General features: G+C 39.0%; 1 protein-coding gene across 12 annotated transcripts in view; it reads right to left on the reverse strand.

Annotated features, from left to right (window-relative positions):
• The window catches only part of LOC134826394 (high affinity cAMP-specific and IBMX-insensitive 3',5'-cyclic phosphodiesterase 8B-like), a 56416-nt gene extending 37006 nt beyond the window's left edge, over positions 1 to 19410 (reverse strand). For all 12 annotated transcript variants that reach the window (XR_010161700.1, XR_010161699.1, XM_063838746.1 and 9 more), the window contains exon 1: positions 19322 to 19410. The gene's annotated coding sequence lies outside the window, so the exon portion shown is untranslated. The remainder of the gene's footprint in view (positions 1 to 19321) is intronic.
• Between the last annotated feature and the right edge of the window lie 480 nt (positions 19411 to 19890).

Below are 19890 nucleotides of genomic sequence, written 5' to 3' on the forward strand. Positions count from 1 at the left end.
AGGGATCTACTAAAAAGAGAGGCGCTTACGTCACTTTTATAGAGAAAATATCGGGCCCGGTCCCACAAAGGGAGCGCAGTCTGGGCTATCATCATTTTAATACTTGGCTAGAGGACTGGTTAATGTGGTGGATTGAGTATTTCTTGTTGGTGATGACTAATGATAGTTTACTTTGTGGTCGCAAACGTTTTGTTTTCGACTTTATATTTTTTGTTTTATTGTTTTACTAAGGTGGATTATCCCGTACGTTAAAACCCCCAGTTACAAAAACCCCGACTATATAGATCGGATGATATGAAGTTGACTGATGACGTCACAGAACCGGCTGGTCACTACACGTATAATGGAACTAGTTAGTCACGCTCAAAACTGGTTAGATTGTTAGAACGGAGAAAAAGCAATGCTTTGTTAAAATGAGCTCGTAATCTGATGTTTATCTCCGAACTGTAGAACTGAACAGAAAGAAAGAATGTTAGACGGGTCTTGAGAAAAACTGGTGTATGGTTACTAGGATGGTTACTAACTGTTTACTATGGTTACTAACTGGATGTGGAATAACACATAGCTGTCCCCACCCAGCTGTCCCTACCCAGCTGTCCGAACAATCATAACAATGTTAGCGAAAATTTACAATCTTAAAAATAAATTGATTCACTGAAAATACTAATATATAATAAATACTATATATCAATACTATATATAATAGTATCAGGCGCTGTTCCTCGCGATTGTTTTGAGAATACAATCATTTTAAATCGCATAATATAAACGTTTGTCATGTTAGTGTGAATTTAGCTGCCGAGAATGTCAAAAATTGACCGACTAGAAGGTTCCAGATCTACAAGCTTCACTTGGTCTCGAAGACTCCGTGCTTAAGTGTGCTGAGAAAATGGCTTCCAACAAATTATCAATTTGTATGAAATCTAAGACATATTGAATAGCGCATCAAAAAGATTCCAAGATTCCTCCCATTATCAGGCAAAAGCAAAATTAACTATATGATGTAAGTGTTCACTATAACTATATTTTACAAGGCACGGGATTTTTTCCAGTTATTTTAGGAAGAGCAAGAGATGAAGAGAAAGAATCTGCGTGGGAAGCATTGTTTGTTCGTACGTCACTGCACGTGCAAATGTTCAATTTTGTTCCGTAAGAAATTATACTGCATTGTACTACATTGTACTGCTAATTGTACAATTTGAGTTGGATTTGAAAATTGAATGAATTTGCAACTAATTCTTCATAAATGTAATACTTAAAATGTAGCTATGTACATAATACAGACCAACAATAAAACAAACCAAGTGGTCAATGCACATCCTCCAAGATCAAGATGAAGTTAATTGTCAGGATTAGAGCTGGTCGCAGTGTCACTAAAATACTTGCTCTATAAATTTAAAGAGCGTATAACTTCAGTTTTGTAATTCTACCCGCCAAGTTTGTCTGTGCCAGAGCCAAGAAATATAGTTGGGTTTAAGATTAAGCTCCTGCTTCAGATTTCTGCCACCACGAATGATATAAAACATGCTGATATCGCGTCCCAGCTGGTAACGATATCACTAACTATATTATAAAGCATTCCGTTTCCGCACATCAGTTTAGTCTACTGGCGTTACGCTTACTGCGAGTTTACCAGTATATAATAATGAATATAATATAATGCTTCTTAGAAGATCCTGGATCATTCTTCACAGTGTATCCGTTTTACGGCAAAGTAAGTCGTATAAAAGTTGTTTTAGTTCTTTATTAACTAATTATAAACCCCTCCGGGATAGAATAAGATTCTGATAATCCCGGCTCCCGCTAAATAGATTCTGATAATCCCGGCTCCCGCTGTTAGTTTTTTCCCGCTGAATAAATAACCCCGGCACAGCTTTTATAATCCCGCCCCGCTAATTTGGCTCAACAAGATTTGTTTTGTTTTGATATTCCATGAGAATTTAAACCGCGTACTGTCACGTGTTTTGATGACGTGTATCACGTGACTAACTACTACGACGCGCATTGGTAAAAAATGTCACGTGACCTATGGCTTAACGTAAGAACTATAAATACACTCGATCTACGTATCGGTCTAATTGCAGGCGCTGGCAAAACTCCAGCACACTACATTACTTAAACTCTTACATTAATTGGACCAGTTCCAAAACTTGTCTCGACGGTTACATTTGATTTTGTCCGGTTCGGTTAATTTTGTCGAGTTTGATATAAGCCATGTATTATAGTCGTCTACTTTGATGAACTTCATGACACGATATTATTATTAGCTTTTATCGCTTGCCAGGCTTAACTCGACGCCCCTTATCGATATTCATATTCATTCAACGTTCTGACTGAGGAATAATGTTTAGATATAACGCCAATTTCAAAAGTCATAGTACCTTAGTTGTATTTATTTGGAAGTCCCCAATTCCATTTCATATTTTCCATGATGATCTCATATAGCTAGAATTAAGAGTAAAATGTCAAATTTGTTGGTCCTAGCACTAACCCGGAGGGGTTTATAACACATAACACCGGCACGCTTAAGTTATATTAAAATAACCCCTCGTGCTAAAGCACGTCGGGGTTATTTTCATAATAATCCCTCGTGCTCCGCACTCGAAATTATTATAAATTTTTCCCGCGCGTCGCGGGAAAAATTGAAATATAATCCCTGCGCATGCCGGGGTTATGTGTGTTGTATTACTATACAACAATATCATCAACAATATTGCAACTCCCTCCCTCCCTCCCTCCCTCCCTCCCTCCCTCCCTCCCTCCCTCCCTCCCTCCCTCCCTCCCTCCCTCCCTCCCTCCCTCCCTCCCTCCCTCCCTCCCTCCCTCCCTCCCTCCCTCCCTCCCTCCCTCCCTCCCTCCCTCCCTCCCTCCCTCCCTCCCTCCCTCCCTCCCTCCCTCCCTCCCTCCCTCCCTCCCTCCCAGGGGCGTGCCCAGGGGGTGGCGATGGAGGCGGTCGCCGCCCCCTTTTTGAAATGTTGACCTATAATTTTTTGTCGAAAATTGCTTTATATAGCAAAAAAATATTTTTATAACAAATTTTATAAAAATTTTCACAAAAAAATTAAACGACATCAAACACAAGTATTACTTTTTAAACATATGTACTAATTTCGAACTAATTGAATAAGGCCGTTACATATGCCTTGTGCATACATTTTCCATGGAATGGCTGCCCTAATTCTAAGTAGCCACTCCTTCATGGTTGGGTGGGAATCACATTAAGAAACAGTTCAAGCTTAAAAGAGTCAAGAGATTAGTCATTAGTGATTAGAGAGAGGCAGATTAATATGGGAAAGAGGAGCTAAAGTATCTACTTTGATCTAGTATCTTCATGTACAATGTTAGATGGCTGATGATATCCACTTGGCATCTAGGCTGATAAAGTTCAGCAATTTCTAATGACCAAGTGTGTATCAACTGCTTTGAACCTTCTGTAATGATATCCTTTAATCCTATTGGCTTAGCATATAATTCTATAATTTAGTCAACAAATTTTCCGGGGGCTGCGCCCCCGGGCCCCTGCCGCCGCTCGCTTCGCTCGCGGTGGTAGCCTTGGAGCCGGCGCTTCGCGCCGACTCCTCGCCTACCCCTTTCAAAAATCCTGTGCACGCCCCTGCTCCCTCCCTCCATCCCTCCCTCCCTCCCTCCCTCCCTCCATCCCTCCCTCCCTCTCTCTCTCTCTCCGCTCTATCTCTCTACCCCACCCTCTACAGCCACCATATGCTTTTACAACTATTATACTTTCTATTAGTACTGGCCTAAGCTACGGTGAGGACTAAATACTAATAATAAATAATGCTCTGAGCTTCATTAGTATTTAGATAGCTCATCTCCGATGTGGTTACATAGTATTAGTCGCAAAATTATAGTACTGTTATATAATATAGCCAGTATATATTATATTATATAGTAGAGCGGGCTATATTTCTCTGGTACTAATACTGGTACTAGCACCGCACCGGTACTGGGACAGTGGTAACTGGTACTAGTACTTGAGTGCTCCCTGAAGTGGTCATATAACATATTATTGACATTTCTACTAGCATCAGTACAAGTGATGTATAAACTTGATTATCACAACAATATGTTGTATTGCAATTGTCATTAGCACGCTGTTCCTTGTCTGACCACTATAACTATCCCGCTTGTTATTACTAAAGCACGAATGATCTAATATATAAGAGTGACATCAGATGTAAGATGAAAGTAAAACACATATTATATTGAAAACATTAAAAGATGGTGCGGTTGGATGTGACCACAGTTCTGGCCAATGATCAGAAGTGATGAAGCACAGAACACAGCGCCCACGTCCAATGTGGCGGATTCAGGTTAGCACTTCGTCTCAGCTCAGATCCACAACGGAGTAAGAGTTGCACGACACCTTGGATAATCAATTTGGTACATGTGAACATGAAACTTGATCAGAGCATGGGTTGGAGTTGATTAAATCCTCATCACGGGGAAATTTGGGGAAATTGCTCGGTGGCTGCAGGAAATTGAGCACGAGGAGCAGTATCACCGGGAGCAGTAGCACGTTCTCATTAAATTCTGTCGTAACTTAAACTAATATAAAATGGGGTGGATGGGGGGGGGGGTGGTGGGGTGTCATTTTGACTATCTAGCTTCCTCGGGAGCCATTTTTTTAACAGCAACAAAAAAGCCGATTTAAGTGCAGCTCATGTCTCAAATTGTAACCCTTTTCAATCTCACTTTTGACCAATATTTGAAAGTTAAATAAGTCTCCAATTCCAAAAATCGAAACTGCCTCCCCCGGCCCCTACCATTCTTATGTTTGGTACAGCAGGAGCTGTGAGTCGTGAGAGCGTATGTTGCTACTTGTAGAGCTGTACTGAGTAGTGTTACGAGAGGGGAAACACCGAGACCAGTGTGTGTTAACAGGTCGACACAATTAATTACAGTCGCTAGGATATGATATGCTCGCTATAATATTAGACAGCGTGGGCCCTGATCACACCTAGATTATAGACTCATTGCATCTCCCAGTTCGAGCTCACTTGTCAACACGGATTACGGGGGCCCGGGCCAGCTTCTCTTCGTACACTGTGTGAAATGTACCAGCCAGCTTCCCCCGTACACTGTGTGAAATGTACCAGCCAGCTTCTCTGGTTCACTGTGTGAAATGTACCAGCCAGCTTCCCCCGTACACTGTGTGAAATGTACCAGCCAGCTTCTCTCGTAGACTGTGTGAAATGTACCAGCCGCTTCACTCGTACACTGTGTGAAATGTACCAGCCAGCTTCTCTCGTACACTGTGTGAAATGTACCAGCCAGCTTCTCTCGTACACTGTGTGAAATGTACCAGCCAGCTTCTCTCATACACTGTGTGAAATGTACCAGCCAGCTTCTCTCGTACACTGTGTGAAATGTACCAGCCAGCTTCTCTCGTACACTGTGTGAAATGTACCAGCCAGCTTCTCTCGTACACTGTGTGAAATGTACCAGCCAGCTTCTCTCGTACACTGTGTGAAATGTACCAGCCAGCTTCCCCCGTACACTGTGTCACTGTACCATCGCAAGATGTGTAAATTATAATAATAATAGTAATAATAGGATTATGGCCACATGGCCATCTCGACAAAACTTGAAACCCAACTGCACTCTACGCTATTGCAGTTCGCACAATATTATCAAAAAGAAAAATGTTCCTATCCGGAACATTTAATGATTAATTATTTTTAGGACGTTAACATGTAGTTCTGAATTTAACAATCAAGAAACATTGATTCCTCGGTATTTAGCAATCAATGGGTTATTAGACATGAAATGTGCATATGAATCATGCTCACATGTATTTATTTTTGACATCAAGGTTTCGCTGAGATCCCAGAAGTGACCCTTTGACGATGCTCCACTCGCTATCAGTTCATTTTTATAACATTGAAGTCGAGCTTTGAATGCGTCTACTGAACTGGCTTCTTTAACCGAACTTGGTACTTTGTTCCAGTAATTGGCAACACGGTTACTGAGGACCTGATTTCCTCTTTTATCTTTTAGGATCTTGGTACCGCTACGTGATATCCTGAAAAGATCTTGTCCATAGTCCACTTTACCCGTCGTTATTTTAAAGGTTTCAATAAGATCACCCCTCATACGGCGCTCCAGTAGTGTTGTTAACTGGAGGATTCTCAGTCTCTCATCGTATGGTAGGATACCAATCCCGTCGATTATTCGTGTAAATTCTCTCTGAACGTCTTCTATCTTCTTAATAGTCCTCCAGTTTCCGTGCTCTGCTGGTAGATTCCACACTTGCACAGCGTATTCGATGTGAGGTCGAACTAGAGTTCTGTAGACATTTAGCATAACAAATTTGTTACGGCAGATCAAACTTCGTTTGATCCAGCCTATAACAGACTTTGCTTTTTTCACGGACTTATCTATATGATCACTCCAGTCCAGGTTTCTGGTAGTTAGAACTCCAAGATCCTTTTCTGCCTTCACTTGGGGGAGGCGTTCCCCATTCATGAAGTACTCGTGCATTGGATTGTTACGCCCAATATGTAGTACCTTACACTTGCCATCCTTCACATTGAATCTTAGGAGCCATTCCTTCTCCCACGCATTGAGTTTCAGTATATCATCTTGTGCAACACTGTGCTTATAAAAATTATAATCTATTCTCCGTAAACTTACATTGGAGCCCTATTGCATAGGGGTGTATTGTATGTATACAATATGTATACATACAATATACACAATGACAATGTGTACTTTTCCACAGGTCCCCCACTGTACAACCACACACCAGCGTTATCTCCGGTCATGGTAATGGCATGTGGAGAGGTGACTGTGATATTATGGAAATGCTACCCCTTGTTCCTTAGTGTTTATTCCAACACGTGACAGCCACTCTGGTTGATATTGCATTGCCGCAAACTGGTTGGTCAGCCAATGTCACGTGTCAAAACAAACACCTCCAGCTCCTTGCTATAACACATTATTTGTAGCAGTGATCACGAGTTTTAAAATCATACACTATGCTCATATTTTAGTGGAAGGAATGCCTGGGAGAATATGCTAATATTACCTCTATTGTAACAATTTGTCTAGATATTATGGCCCAAATTTCATGTTAAACTCTCAGATTGCGTGGTTCTATCTCTATCCCTAGTTACTTCTATCTATATGCCCCTATTATTTGTAAATATCTCTGTTCATTTGTCCGTAATGGAACATTTTAAAACTACAAGTAGCGCTTCACTGTTTGTATATAATAATGAATGTTAATATACGCGTGACACAACTATGTACATATAAACGGAATTTATTGAACTCGAGGATGGCAAAACTAAGATTGCATCCACGAAACTGATGCTAGCTGAAATCTTACACAACACAAGTACCAGGGAATATAATTATTATACATCAGTAGATTCAGTACATACCAGTCCTAGTTACCCAGTTTGATGTATATCAAGTCTGAAAGTAGAACTCCAGACCTTGCTTTAACATGAGGATTAATGAATTAGATACATCAGCTCCATGCTTGAAATGCTTCTCGTTTAAATTGACGTCACGATCTCTCCGACCTCTTTATTTCTTGAGTCCATTAAGATATAGAGCGGAGCGAGAGCTTGATCAAGCATTTCAATTTTGCACTGTTACTATTAATAGGACCGGTTCATTTTGACAAGGTCTAATGACACGCTCACTGGTATTTGCCCGACTCTGATCGGAAAGTGAAAGTGCAGGAATGCAAGGTAAACATTAAACAAGATACCTTATATTAATGTTATACACGCTGTACAATACCCTGTTTTCAGCTCCTCGTATAGTGCGTGACAGAAAAGGACGGCTTTAGAATTGAGACCATTGAAAAGGAAGAATAATATACACATTACACAATGAATATCCGGTAAAGACAAAGTAAAGATCTATTGTAGTACACTAGTAAGTAGAAGGTACTGGCTACTGGTCTACTGTAGTACACTAGTAAGTAGTAGGTACTGGCTAATGTAGTACACTAGTAAGTAGTAGGTACTGGCTACTGGTCTACTGTAGTACACTAGTAAGTAGTAGGTACTGGTCTACTGTTGAGTGTAGTACACTAGTAAGTAGTAGGTACTTGCTACTGAAGTACACTAGTAAGTAGTAGGTACTGGCTACTGGTCTACTGTAGTACACTAGTAAGTAGTAGGTACTGGTCTACTGTAGTACACTAGTAAGTAGTAGGTACTGGTCTACTGTAGTACACTAGTAAGTAGTAGGTACTGGCTACTGGTTTACTGTAGTACACTAGTAAGTAGTAGGTACTTGCTACTGTAGTACACTAGTAAGTAGTAGGTACTGGCTACTGGTCTACTGTAGTGCACTAGTAAGTAGTAGGTACTGGCTAATGTAGTACACTAGTAAGTAGTAGGTACTGGCTACTGGTTTACTGTAGTACACTAGTAAGTAGTAGGTACTGGCTACTGGTCTACTGTAGTGCACTAGTAAGTAGTAGGTACTGGCTACTGGTCTACTGTAGTGCACTAGTAAGTAGTAAGTACTGGCTAATGTAGTACACTAGTAAGTAGTAAGTACTGGCTAATGTAGTACACTAGTAAGTAGTAGGTACTGGCTACTGGTTTACTGTAGTACACTAGTAAATAGTAGGTACTGGCTACTGGTCTACTGTAGTGCACTAGTAAGTAGTAGGTACTGGCTAATGTAGTACACTAGTAAGTAGTAGGTACTGGTCTACTGTAGTACACTAGTAAGTAGTAGGTACTGGTCTACTGTAGTACACTAGTAAGTAGTAGGTACTGGTCTACTGTAGTACACTAGTAAGTAGTAGGTACTGGTCTACTGTAGTACACTAGTAAGTAGTAGGTACTGGTCTACTGTAGTACACTAGTAAGTAGTAGGTACTGGCTACTGGTCTACTGTAGTACACTAGTAAGTAGTAGGTACTGGTCTACTGTAGTGCACTAGTAAGTAGTAGGTACTGGTCTACTGTTGAGTGTAGTACACTAGTAAGTAGTAGGTACTTGCTACTGAAGTACACTAGTAAGTAGTAGGTACTGGCTACTGGTCTACTGTAGTACACTAGTAAGTAGTAGGTACTGGTCTACTGTAGTACACTAGTAAGTAGTAGGTACTGGTCTACTGTAGTACACTAGTAAGTAGTAGGTACTGGCTACTGGTTTACTGTAGTACACTAGTAAGTAGTAGGTACTTGCTACTGTAGTACACTAGTAAGTAGTAGGTACTGGCTACTGGTCTACTGTAGTGCACTAGTAAGTAGTAGGTACTGGCTAATGTAGTACACTAGTAAGTAGTAGGTACTGGCTACTGGTTTACTGTAGTACACTAGTAAGTAGTAGGTACTGGCTACTGGTCTACTGTAGTGCACTAGTAAGTAGTAGGTACTGGCTACTGGTCTACTGTAGTGCACTAGTAAGTAGTAAGTACTGGCTAATGTAGTACACTAGTAAGTAGTAAGTACTGGTTAATGTAGTACACTAGTAAGTAGTAGGTACTGGCTACTGGTTTACTGTAGTACACTAGTAAATAGTAGGTACTGGCTACTGGTCTACTGTAGTGCACTAGTAAGTAGTAGGTACTGGCTAATGTAGTACACTAGTAAGTAGTAGGTACTGGTCTACTGTAGTACACTAGTAAGTAGTAGGTACTGGTCTACTGTAGTACACTAGTAAGTAGTAGGTACTGGTCTACTGTAGTACACTAGTAAGTAGTAGGTACTGGTCTACTGTAGTACACTAGTAAGTAGTAGGTACTGGTCTACTGTAGTACACTAGTAAGTAGTAGGTACTGGCTAATGTAGTACACTAGTAAGTAGTAGGTACTGGCTACTGGTCTACTGTAGTACACTAGTAAGTAGTAGGTACTGGTCTACTGTAGTGCACTAGTAAGTAGTAGGTACTGGTCTACTGGTTTACTGTAGTACACTAGTAAGTAGTAGGTACTGGCTACTGGTCTACTGTAGTACACTAGTAAGTAGTAGGTACTGGTCTACTGTAGTACACTAGTAAGTAGTAGGTACTGGTCTACTGTAGTACACTAGTAAGTAGTAGGTACTGGTCTACTGTAGTACACTAGTAAGTAGTAGGTACTGGTCTACTGTAGTACACTAGTAAGTAGTAGGTACTGGTCTACTGTAGTACACTAGTAAGTAGTAGGTACTGGCTAATGTAGTACACTAGTAAGTAGTAGGTACTGGCTACTGGTCTACTGTAGTACACTAGTAAGTAGTAGGTACTGGTCTACTGTAGTGCACTAGTAAGTAGTAGGTACTGGTCTACTGGTTTACTGTAGTACACTAGTAAGTAGTAGGTACTGGCTACTAGTCTACTGTAGTACACTAGTAAGTAGTAGGTACTGGTCTACTGTAGTGCACTAGTAAGTAGTAGGTACTGGTCTACTGGTTTACTGTAGTACACTAGTAAGTAGTAGGTACTGGCTACTGGTCTACTGTAGTGCACTAGTAAGTAGTAAGTACTGGCTAATGTAGTACACTAGTAAGTAGTAAGTACTGGCTAATGTAGTACACTAGTAAGTAGTAGGTACTGGCTACTGGTCTACTGTAGTGCACTAGTAAGTAGTAGGTACTGGCTAATGTAGTACACTAGTAAGTAGTAGGTACTGGTCTACTGTAGTACACTAGTAAGTAGTAGGTACTGGTCTACTGTAGTACACTAGTAAGTAGTAGGTACTGGTCTACTGTAGTACACTAGTAAGTAGTAGGTACTGGCTAATGTAGTACACTAGTAAGTAGTAGGTACTGGCTACTGGTATACTGTAGTACACTAGTAAGTAGTAGGTACTGGTCTACTGTAGTGCACTAGTAAGTAGTAGGTACTGGTGTATTGGTTTACTGTAGTACACTAGTAAGTAGTAGGTACTGGCTACTGGTCTACTGTAGTACACTAGTAAGTAGTAGGTACTGGCTAATGTAGTACACTAGTAAGTAGTAGGTACTGGCTACTGGTCTACTGTAGTACACTAGTAAGTAGTAGGTACTGGTCTACTGTAGTGCACTAGTAAGTAGTAGGTACTGGTCTACTGGTTTACTGTAGTACACTAGTAAGTAGTAGGTACTGGCTACTAGTCTACTGTAGTACACTAGTAAGTAGTAGGTACTGGTCTACTGTAGTGCACTAGTAAGTAGTAGGTACTGGTCTACTGTAGTGCACTAGTAAGTAGTAGGTACTGGTCTACTGGTTTACTGTAGTACACTAGTAAGTAGTAGGTACTGGCTACTGGTCTACTGTAGTGCACTAGTAAGTAGTAGGTACTGGCTAATGTAGTACACTACTACTAGTAAGAAGTAGGTACTGGATACTACCTGGTAGTACTGTAGTACACAGGTAGGTACTAGCTAGACAGTGGATACAGAGAGTGTGAAGCGTGTTAAGGAGATGTACACATGTGAAGTGTGCACAATGCGTGTGCTAATACAATCATACAGCTGATACCACGTGTTTTGTAGTAATGAACAAAAGCCTCCCTACACAACTCAAAGGTACCTTTGTCTTAGCAATCAACTTTCATTCTGAAGAATACTGTGCTTTTCCGCCGGATGAAAATAATTCTCTCAAAATCGACTCACTCGATAATTGTTTCATTAATTGATTAATTATGGTGTGACGTAGATATCATAATTATCGAGCTGGTATTAAATGTGTAAATGTGTCCTTGACCTTATTACACACTAATTAACAAGATAGAAGTATTGTTTTGAGGTTGTGTATTAATAAATTCGTGCTATAATGCGTCTCATCAATTTAGGACAATTATAGATAGCGATAATTGAAATTTAAAATTAAATGAGTTACGAGATTATTATAAATCTATGAATAGCAAGGTACACGATGATCATGAGGAGCAAAAGTTTGGTGGTAAAATTAATTTCTCTCGTTAAAATTTCGAGTCGGTAGCCGCACCAATTGCTTCGATTAATGACAGCCTAATAATTTCTTTTCTAAATAAATTTGTAAGGAGCTGCTAAAGGAGTGGAAACAAGGAGCTGAGGGGAATGGTACAGTGGACTGCAAGAAATGGTGCAGATCTAAATTTTGTAGGGGAAATTGTTCATTATCACCTTCAATTTAATTACCTGTAGCTCACTCACTGCGGAGCCTTGTAATAGTGGTTTTCAGAGCTAAGAGCCAGGCTTTTTGTTGGTCACAGACTGATGAGGTAACCTTGGATAATATAGACTATAATAGATAATATAGACTATAATAGACTATAATAGAGGAGTTTAGCTGTATCAAAATAATGGATAATAATATGGGATTGGAGTGCAGCTTTATCTTCTTATAATGTGTCCGTGTCGGGGGGAATGCAACGTCAACAGCTACATTACTCCTTCATACTAAAAAAGCCGATTCTAGATATTTTACCTGTATAAGAAACCAATAAAATATGGGCGTGGCCGGTGGGGACCGAAGATGGAAGAGTTGGAAGCCGAAATTTTTTTTGGTGGTCTTTGAACCTAAGGATCAACAGATAAGAACATAATCATAATTATTCAAGGACATTTTGTTTTTTTGAACCGGTCTAACTTACATAGACGTGAATATCTTGAATATTTATCGAATAATGATAATCTAAAATTTCAAGACATATTAATGTCAATTAATGTCAATTAATGTCAATTAATGTCAATTAATGTCAATTAATGTCAATTAATGTCAATGTCAGTTTGGGGTTTTTATGGAATACTGACATTAATTGACGTTGCATTCCCCCCTCCGTGTCCCCTGGGGTTTGTACATACGAGTCTACTGATAATCCTTTCAGTCTCAACAAAGTAATTTGTTCACAATAGACAATAATTAGAAACGAAAATGACTCATGACTTTCGTTTTTTCGTGAGAAAATGTTCACCAAGTAGTCTTGAAGGAAAGCTCACATTTTACCTCAGTAACATATTATTACGTATACACTATGGGATAAAATAAGGAATTTTCACCACCATGGGCTTCTACAGTCTACACACGTCTATTAGTTTGAATAATAATTGAGTCCATGAGACCAGGTATAGGGCTACAAACCGGCTCAGTCAGCGATTCAAATAGCTTGTACATAGGTTAATTAAGCTTTAATTAATTAGCTTGTACATAGGTTAATTAAGGTACATAGGTTAATTAAGATCTAATAATTTACACTGTTGAGTAATCAAGTGGTGCAATAGTGCTGCTCGACGCGTGGGTAGGTCCACCTTGTGTATTATCATTAATGTTAACAGCGTTAAATCTAAGTTCGTCCACCACGCACTGACCACACTACATAATATAGACAATGACACTAGATATATATAAGTGCCCAGTAAATATTATATACATTAAATTTATTTGAGGTTGTGTATTGTAGAAGACTAAATGTCCGGTATAAAGGACGTAATGACAAAAACAATCTTGGTATCATACTCAATACTGGCTCAGTAAACCCGATCAAAGATTATTAATTATTATAATCATTCAATACATGTCATTTGCAAATATATACTACTACATCCTCCAAGGAAACCCTGAATACACCAGTGCAGAGTTTATTCCAACTAATTGATTTGTCGAAGATTTACTCGGAAATGGTATAGTCCAATTCGAAATCAAATTTTAAAATACACATTACCATGCCATTGCGACAAGAGAATACCGGGAAATGCGTTATTTGCTATAAGTTGGTAGAAAAATTGCCATCGACAGAAGTCTCGCCAATTACAAGATTAAATCGCCAAGAAAATATGAACCATTTTAAATGCAGTCTGACAAGAGCTGCAAGCTTTCTGGAAGACAAGACTGCATCGTAAGTCGTAACTTGAATATTAGGCTGTGGAGGTTATCCACCTGCAAGATTTAGAAATATGGAGAGTAACAGAGTATTTGAAGAAGTTAAACCATTGTTTAAATGGTATAGTAAATGGACGGTACAGTCTGTACCGTACCAATCAGGAAGTCATTGGCTCGCTCCCTAGAAGGTAAGCTCAAGTTACAAGCCAGAAATATTCGAGTGGACATGGACACATACCATATAATAAGTAAGAATTAAGTCAGTGCAAGTTTTCAATCTTTCCCAACTGATTGCCATGACAACAAGTACAGATGTACTGGTGTACACTGAGCAACATTGACACTCTTTATCTCAATCTGTTAATCTTGTAGTGAGTAACACCACTTATATATAATCTATAGCAGGACCCTCACTTTATACTGCTATAAGCATCGTATTGTACAGTGTACTGTATGCTGCTACTCAGTAAAAACTAAACACTTACGTACGGCATTTTATTATTATCACGAAAAATAACGTTCTGATGAAATATCATACACTCCCCATCAAGGAGCGGACATCGTTGTTGAACATGCTGGACATGTTGAACATGTTGGAGCAGGTTTAAACTGCTCTAAGAGATATTTAAAGAGCCGTCCGCGTCTGCTCGTTCAACCTAATTATGCTAGGGAATCTTGATCTTGTCGCTGCTAATTATGCAAGGAAAGGCATAGTTCTAGTTTCGAGTAACCTTCCGTTCCCAGACTGTCAACTGACATAATATTTAAAATCTACACTCTACAATACTCTACTCCAATGATAGGGTGACTGATCTGAGATTTGTTCCGCCAGTTTATTGTTGAAAATAATTTGCAGATGCGCACTGCGCAGGGTAAAGATAAAGTTGCAATTTTAACATAATCAATAAGCTATATAAATAATGGGCCTGTTTTATTTACTGTTGCAGCACGACAACCACCCAGCCTGAGAATACTGAATACCTAGACCATATAAGAACTAATCCTACCGAGTGCTTGATGGTTACATGGTTTTTATCTGAAATGCAAGTCAGCAGCTACTTGACTAGGCCATATTTGCAGCTACACACTACAATTGTAGCAGCAGCTACTTGACTAGGCCATATTTGCAGCTACACACTACAATTATAGCAGCAGCTACTTGACTAGGCCATATTTGAAGCTACACACTACAATTGTAGCAGCAGCTACTTGACTAGGCCATATTTGAAGCTACACACTGCAATTATAACAGCAGCTACTTGACTAGGCCATATTTGCAGCTACACTCGAAGCTACAATTATAGCTGAATGTGTAGGTCTCAGATTCCAGAGACCTTTAGCTATAACTCAGCACCTTAAAAATATTTTACCTCGATCTGAAACTTGTATCCCAAATTTTCAATAAGTCCCGCTGTGCGAGGTCTGTTCTACGTGGCAGTGGTAAAATGGAACACGTTTACAGAATACAGATCAATTTCAAATTTGTATCTTAACTAAACATGTCTCAACATCTTTCAAATGAGAGGAGTAGTTCCATGATAATTATTAGCGATAAGTAACTAAGTAACAGCTACATAATCAATAATTATTATATATCATCAAGCTGGTGCACACTACATGTAATTTATATCCTACCCCGCCCAGTGCTCCACCATCACATGATATACTATCCTACCCCGCCCAGTGCTCCAACATCACATGATGTTCAGGACGCACACCTGAGAAACTCTACACACACAGCTTCTGTTAGAGTACAATGTGCACAGCCCCCCACCATAAGTAACAATGTGTTTCATGCAGACACCCGGGCAGCTGTAATCCAGCAGCCCACAAGTAATCATGTGTCTTTAGTCGGGAGGTGTGGTTTGGTGGGGTGTGGTGGGGTGATCTCCCGTGAAGTAGACAGTAAGTGTAGGATGGTGTGTAGAGGGACTCCAGCCTCCGCCGCCAGCTGTACGACAACTATAGTTCTATTGAATGTGATACTATTTAGCAGTCTGATAATGTAAAATATTGTTGAACTGGGCCCGTTATATTCAGACTTTGTAAGACTAGAAACTAGAGCTGGTTAATAACAGATCAGGTCATCTTAAATATACCGAGAGCGAGGGAGTTAAGCCCAGTTTTAATCGCGTACGTGATGAGTATAGACATAGAGAGTGTACAATGTAACAATTTAAATTGTGGATACACGTGTCCTAAATCACGTGTCCTAAATCACGTGTCCTACGTCACTGAATCACGTGTCCTACGTCACGTGTCTTACGTCACTGAATCACGTGTGTTAACTGCTAAGTCACGTGTCCTACGTCATTATTATGAAATTATCCACCAACTCACAGCTCAAAACACGTGTGATTAGTAACAGTAGGTTATAAGTAAGCGGGTACACAATGAAATAATTAAACACTTCTTTGTCAAACTAAGAAGGGCCTTGGAACCATAAACAATAGATCGTAGAAAAAAGTAACTTGGCTATAACATTAACATAGGATTGTGATTGGATTTAAACCAAGATGAACTATCACGGTACATCACTTCGGCTCCATTTGAATTATCGTAGAAGGATAATGCAGTGCCGGTCTCGCAGAACGACCAAACCCTTATCTTTTTTAATTAGTATTAAGTCAAATAATATAACTATATAATGCTGCAGGTCAAGAGCCACCAAACCCATGACCTTAGCTTCATCTTAATTAGTATATTTAAATTAGTAAATTATAGCTAGTGTATTTTAATTAGTTTAGTAAGATAATGTTAGGCTAGTGTTGCAGAACGACTGCAACTTAATCTGAGGTCCACAGTCATATCAGTGCCGTTATTATAACAAGTAAAGGTAAGAGGCTATGAATAGATAGAGGAGTATAATAGAGGAGATAACACAGAGGAGATACAGGATATAGAGGAGTGCTGGGAGGAAGAAGGGGGAGGAGTTACTAGGTGTATACTAGTTACTTGTAGTATAGTCTACAGTGTAGATAAGAGATGTACTAAATATGTACATGTTACAACACTATGTAGTTGGGCAGGAAAGTGTCTGTTATCTAATACAATTAATCATCAGTATCAGCTCGGTAACACCCCGTACTGTGTTGGTAGCACTCCGTGTATTTCTACTGAATAGTCCAGAATTTCAATCCGACTCAGATTACTTCCTTTTCATTGAGATTGACTGATACTTCAATTTCAGCGTTACGTTAAATACAGTCCCGTACCTACTACCTACCTACCAAAGTTTGGACTTCTCTCCTTGCAGTCATTAATCAGTGTTCAAACACAATGTAACAATAACATGCACAATGCACTGGAGCTCTTACAAGAACTTAATAGAATTGTTAGACTGACAAGGAATTTATCATGATCATAACAACTGGTCCTTATTTATTATATATAATTAGCCTTCAAACTCATGATAATTAATTACAACAATGAACAGTGAAACAGATGGAGAGTTTACAATTAGCCTCGTTAATTGCGTTCCTATGGCCGTTTTCATTAGCAAATGTCACAACAGTACTTGGCATGAAGGAGACGATCATTACCAAAAACAATGATTAAAACATATTTGCAGGCTAAGAACAGTGGTCACAAGGACCACTACCGAGCAATAACCACGCACACATTCTCTAAGTATTTTGTTAAAGTTAAACGGTGGGGGGTGTGGAATTGCAGTGGTAATTTACTACGAGCACACTGTCGCTTGTCTTTGAATACAGTTGTAAACAGTGCGTTATGGCTATTCTGTGACGTCACGTATTTTAGTTAGGAAAGTCAGGGTCACTAGGTTGGAAGATCTTAATTTTTAGTCCTGAGTAATTAGAATTACGGAACTAAAGTACCAAGAATAATGCAGTAAAGATAAATTTAAAAAGGTACATAAACTCATATAAATCGTAACACTAAGAACGACTTGATCCTAACACTGACGACACAACATAATATTAATATTATTTGCAGTAAACAATCTGCTGCACAATCTGCGTGGTCCACTGTTTTTCCAAGAATTTCAAGACAAACATAATCATAAAATGCAACAATATGTTCCAAAGCTGCGCTCAATATCACCATTATTTTACAGTTGTGTCATAATGTGGTAATACAGATAATATCGCAGACCGCAGTATTCCTCACCCTACAACAGTGCAACCTGCACTTTGTACACCCAGCTCCTTATTTCCGTATATCTGAGCCAGAACAAAAAGAATTTACCCCGGCTACATCCACGTAATTTCTTAATTTCATATAATTGGATCGCAATGGCTATTGGCTACTTGCCAGAGCAGTTCTGACGGTATATTGTGAATGTAATTTGTATGCTATAATATTGGTAATTACACTGGGAGCAGTTTATTAAACTCTGGAAATGTGGAAATTGGCAGAATTTTTGGTATGAATTAATTTTACTATATCTTGTATGTGATATTTATTAAAGTCTGTTTTAATTACGGCAGGAAACCACATCCCATTGGTAAATAATGTGACGAACGAGCTTTTGTAGTTCTTCATCTAGCGCTTCTAATCTCGTTAAAGCAACAAATAAGGCTTTAATACGATTAATTTCCTCCATAGGTCAGGTAACAGAGATGGAACTTAAAATGAAACTGGATCTAGACCTCACAATATAATAGACATTGTAAAACGGGTTACGAGGTTAGGAAAAGCAACAGTTATTATTCCCAACCGTTTAGTAACACACGACCGCTGGGCCGAGTGCAGGCAAGGCCATTACCAACAGAGTGTGAGAAAACGGTATTATGGGTAACCCATTATAAATACCACCATGCCCACAAGCAGCTGTATGACAAATGACCTTAGAAAAGAGGTGACCACAATTTCTATTGCAATGATAATAACGAGAAATTAAATGATTGTTCGTTGTTTCAAAATCGTTTAGCTCGATTCTATTAAATTCTATTACAAATCGTGTGCCTGAAATGCAATGATGCAATGTGTGCTACACCCAATATTTCTTAAATATAATTAGTTCTCTGAATACAGACTTATAGATAACGCAACGCCAAATTCATTTCGTTGTGCACTAGATTGTACAAGAGTTCCAGATATAGCCTCTTATAACAGTGGTGTGTTTATGAAACGTGAACTTTAGACCAGACTTATCACACCAGGAGTGCTTTATAAGTTATCGTATGAGAAATGACCTGATTTCTTGCACTTTTGGCAGTCCTTCGTCTGATATATTATTACATGTGATATTTTTGCACATTTTGATGATGAAATTATAGCAATAATATGGAGGTTTTCAGATGTTTGCCAAGCTCAGTTTGTAAAGGTAAATGATATGCTTACTGCTTAGAAGACAAAACGATGCAGAAATGAGTTATAATTCTATGTGATGACGTAACAAGCAGGTATAGATCCAATGGTATTGGATGAGGAGGGCCAGGGGAGGAGCGGAGGGCCGTCGAGGGGTACGAACATTGATCAACAGAATCCTCTATCTGGCAATGAATGATTGAAACGTTACTAAAAACTTAAGTTATATAATGCACTAATTATGATACTACTAGTATGACCCCAAGTAGAAGTATAAAGTAGCTTACCGAGACTGTTGACTTAAGACATGTATGCAGACACCAGTCTGAGATCTTTGTAAAGTAGATTGCTATGTCATTATCATCTTCTGAATGAAAATTGCGATTAGAAAATACTACAGCAATCATCTAGGTCAAAATAAATTGTCGATTATTACACATTATATAATATCATGAATTATTGGTGATGGTGAAAGAGATACAGAGTAAAAAAAGATTTTATTTTATACCCACAATGAATACACATTAAGTTCAAATATTCATAGTTAATAAATTATCATTTCACTGAATTGGTTTTATAATAATAAGTGTCTAAGTGATAAAAGCATGGAAAAATTGGTTTGATTTACAGGCTCATACATAAATAATAATAGCTAAATCACTTTAGCTACCAGGTTGCAGAGTAGGTTCATTATTTGAAATGATGTTACTAATATCAGAGGAGTCCAATCTAGCATACACTAAACACCACAGTTCAGTTACCAAGTACCGTTTGAGTGGAGGAGCTTTAGGTGTTATTTTGAAAATCAATATTATGGATGGACAATAACATAATTTCTAAGTTGTGTGATATGATG

The sequence above is a fragment of the Bolinopsis microptera genome, chromosome 2, assembly GCF_026151205.1.
Source record: "Bolinopsis microptera isolate Bmic1 chromosome 2, MBARI_Bmic_1.0, whole genome shotgun sequence".
Taxonomy (NCBI): Eukaryota; Metazoa; Ctenophora; class Tentaculata; order Lobata; family Bolinopsidae; genus Bolinopsis; species Bolinopsis microptera.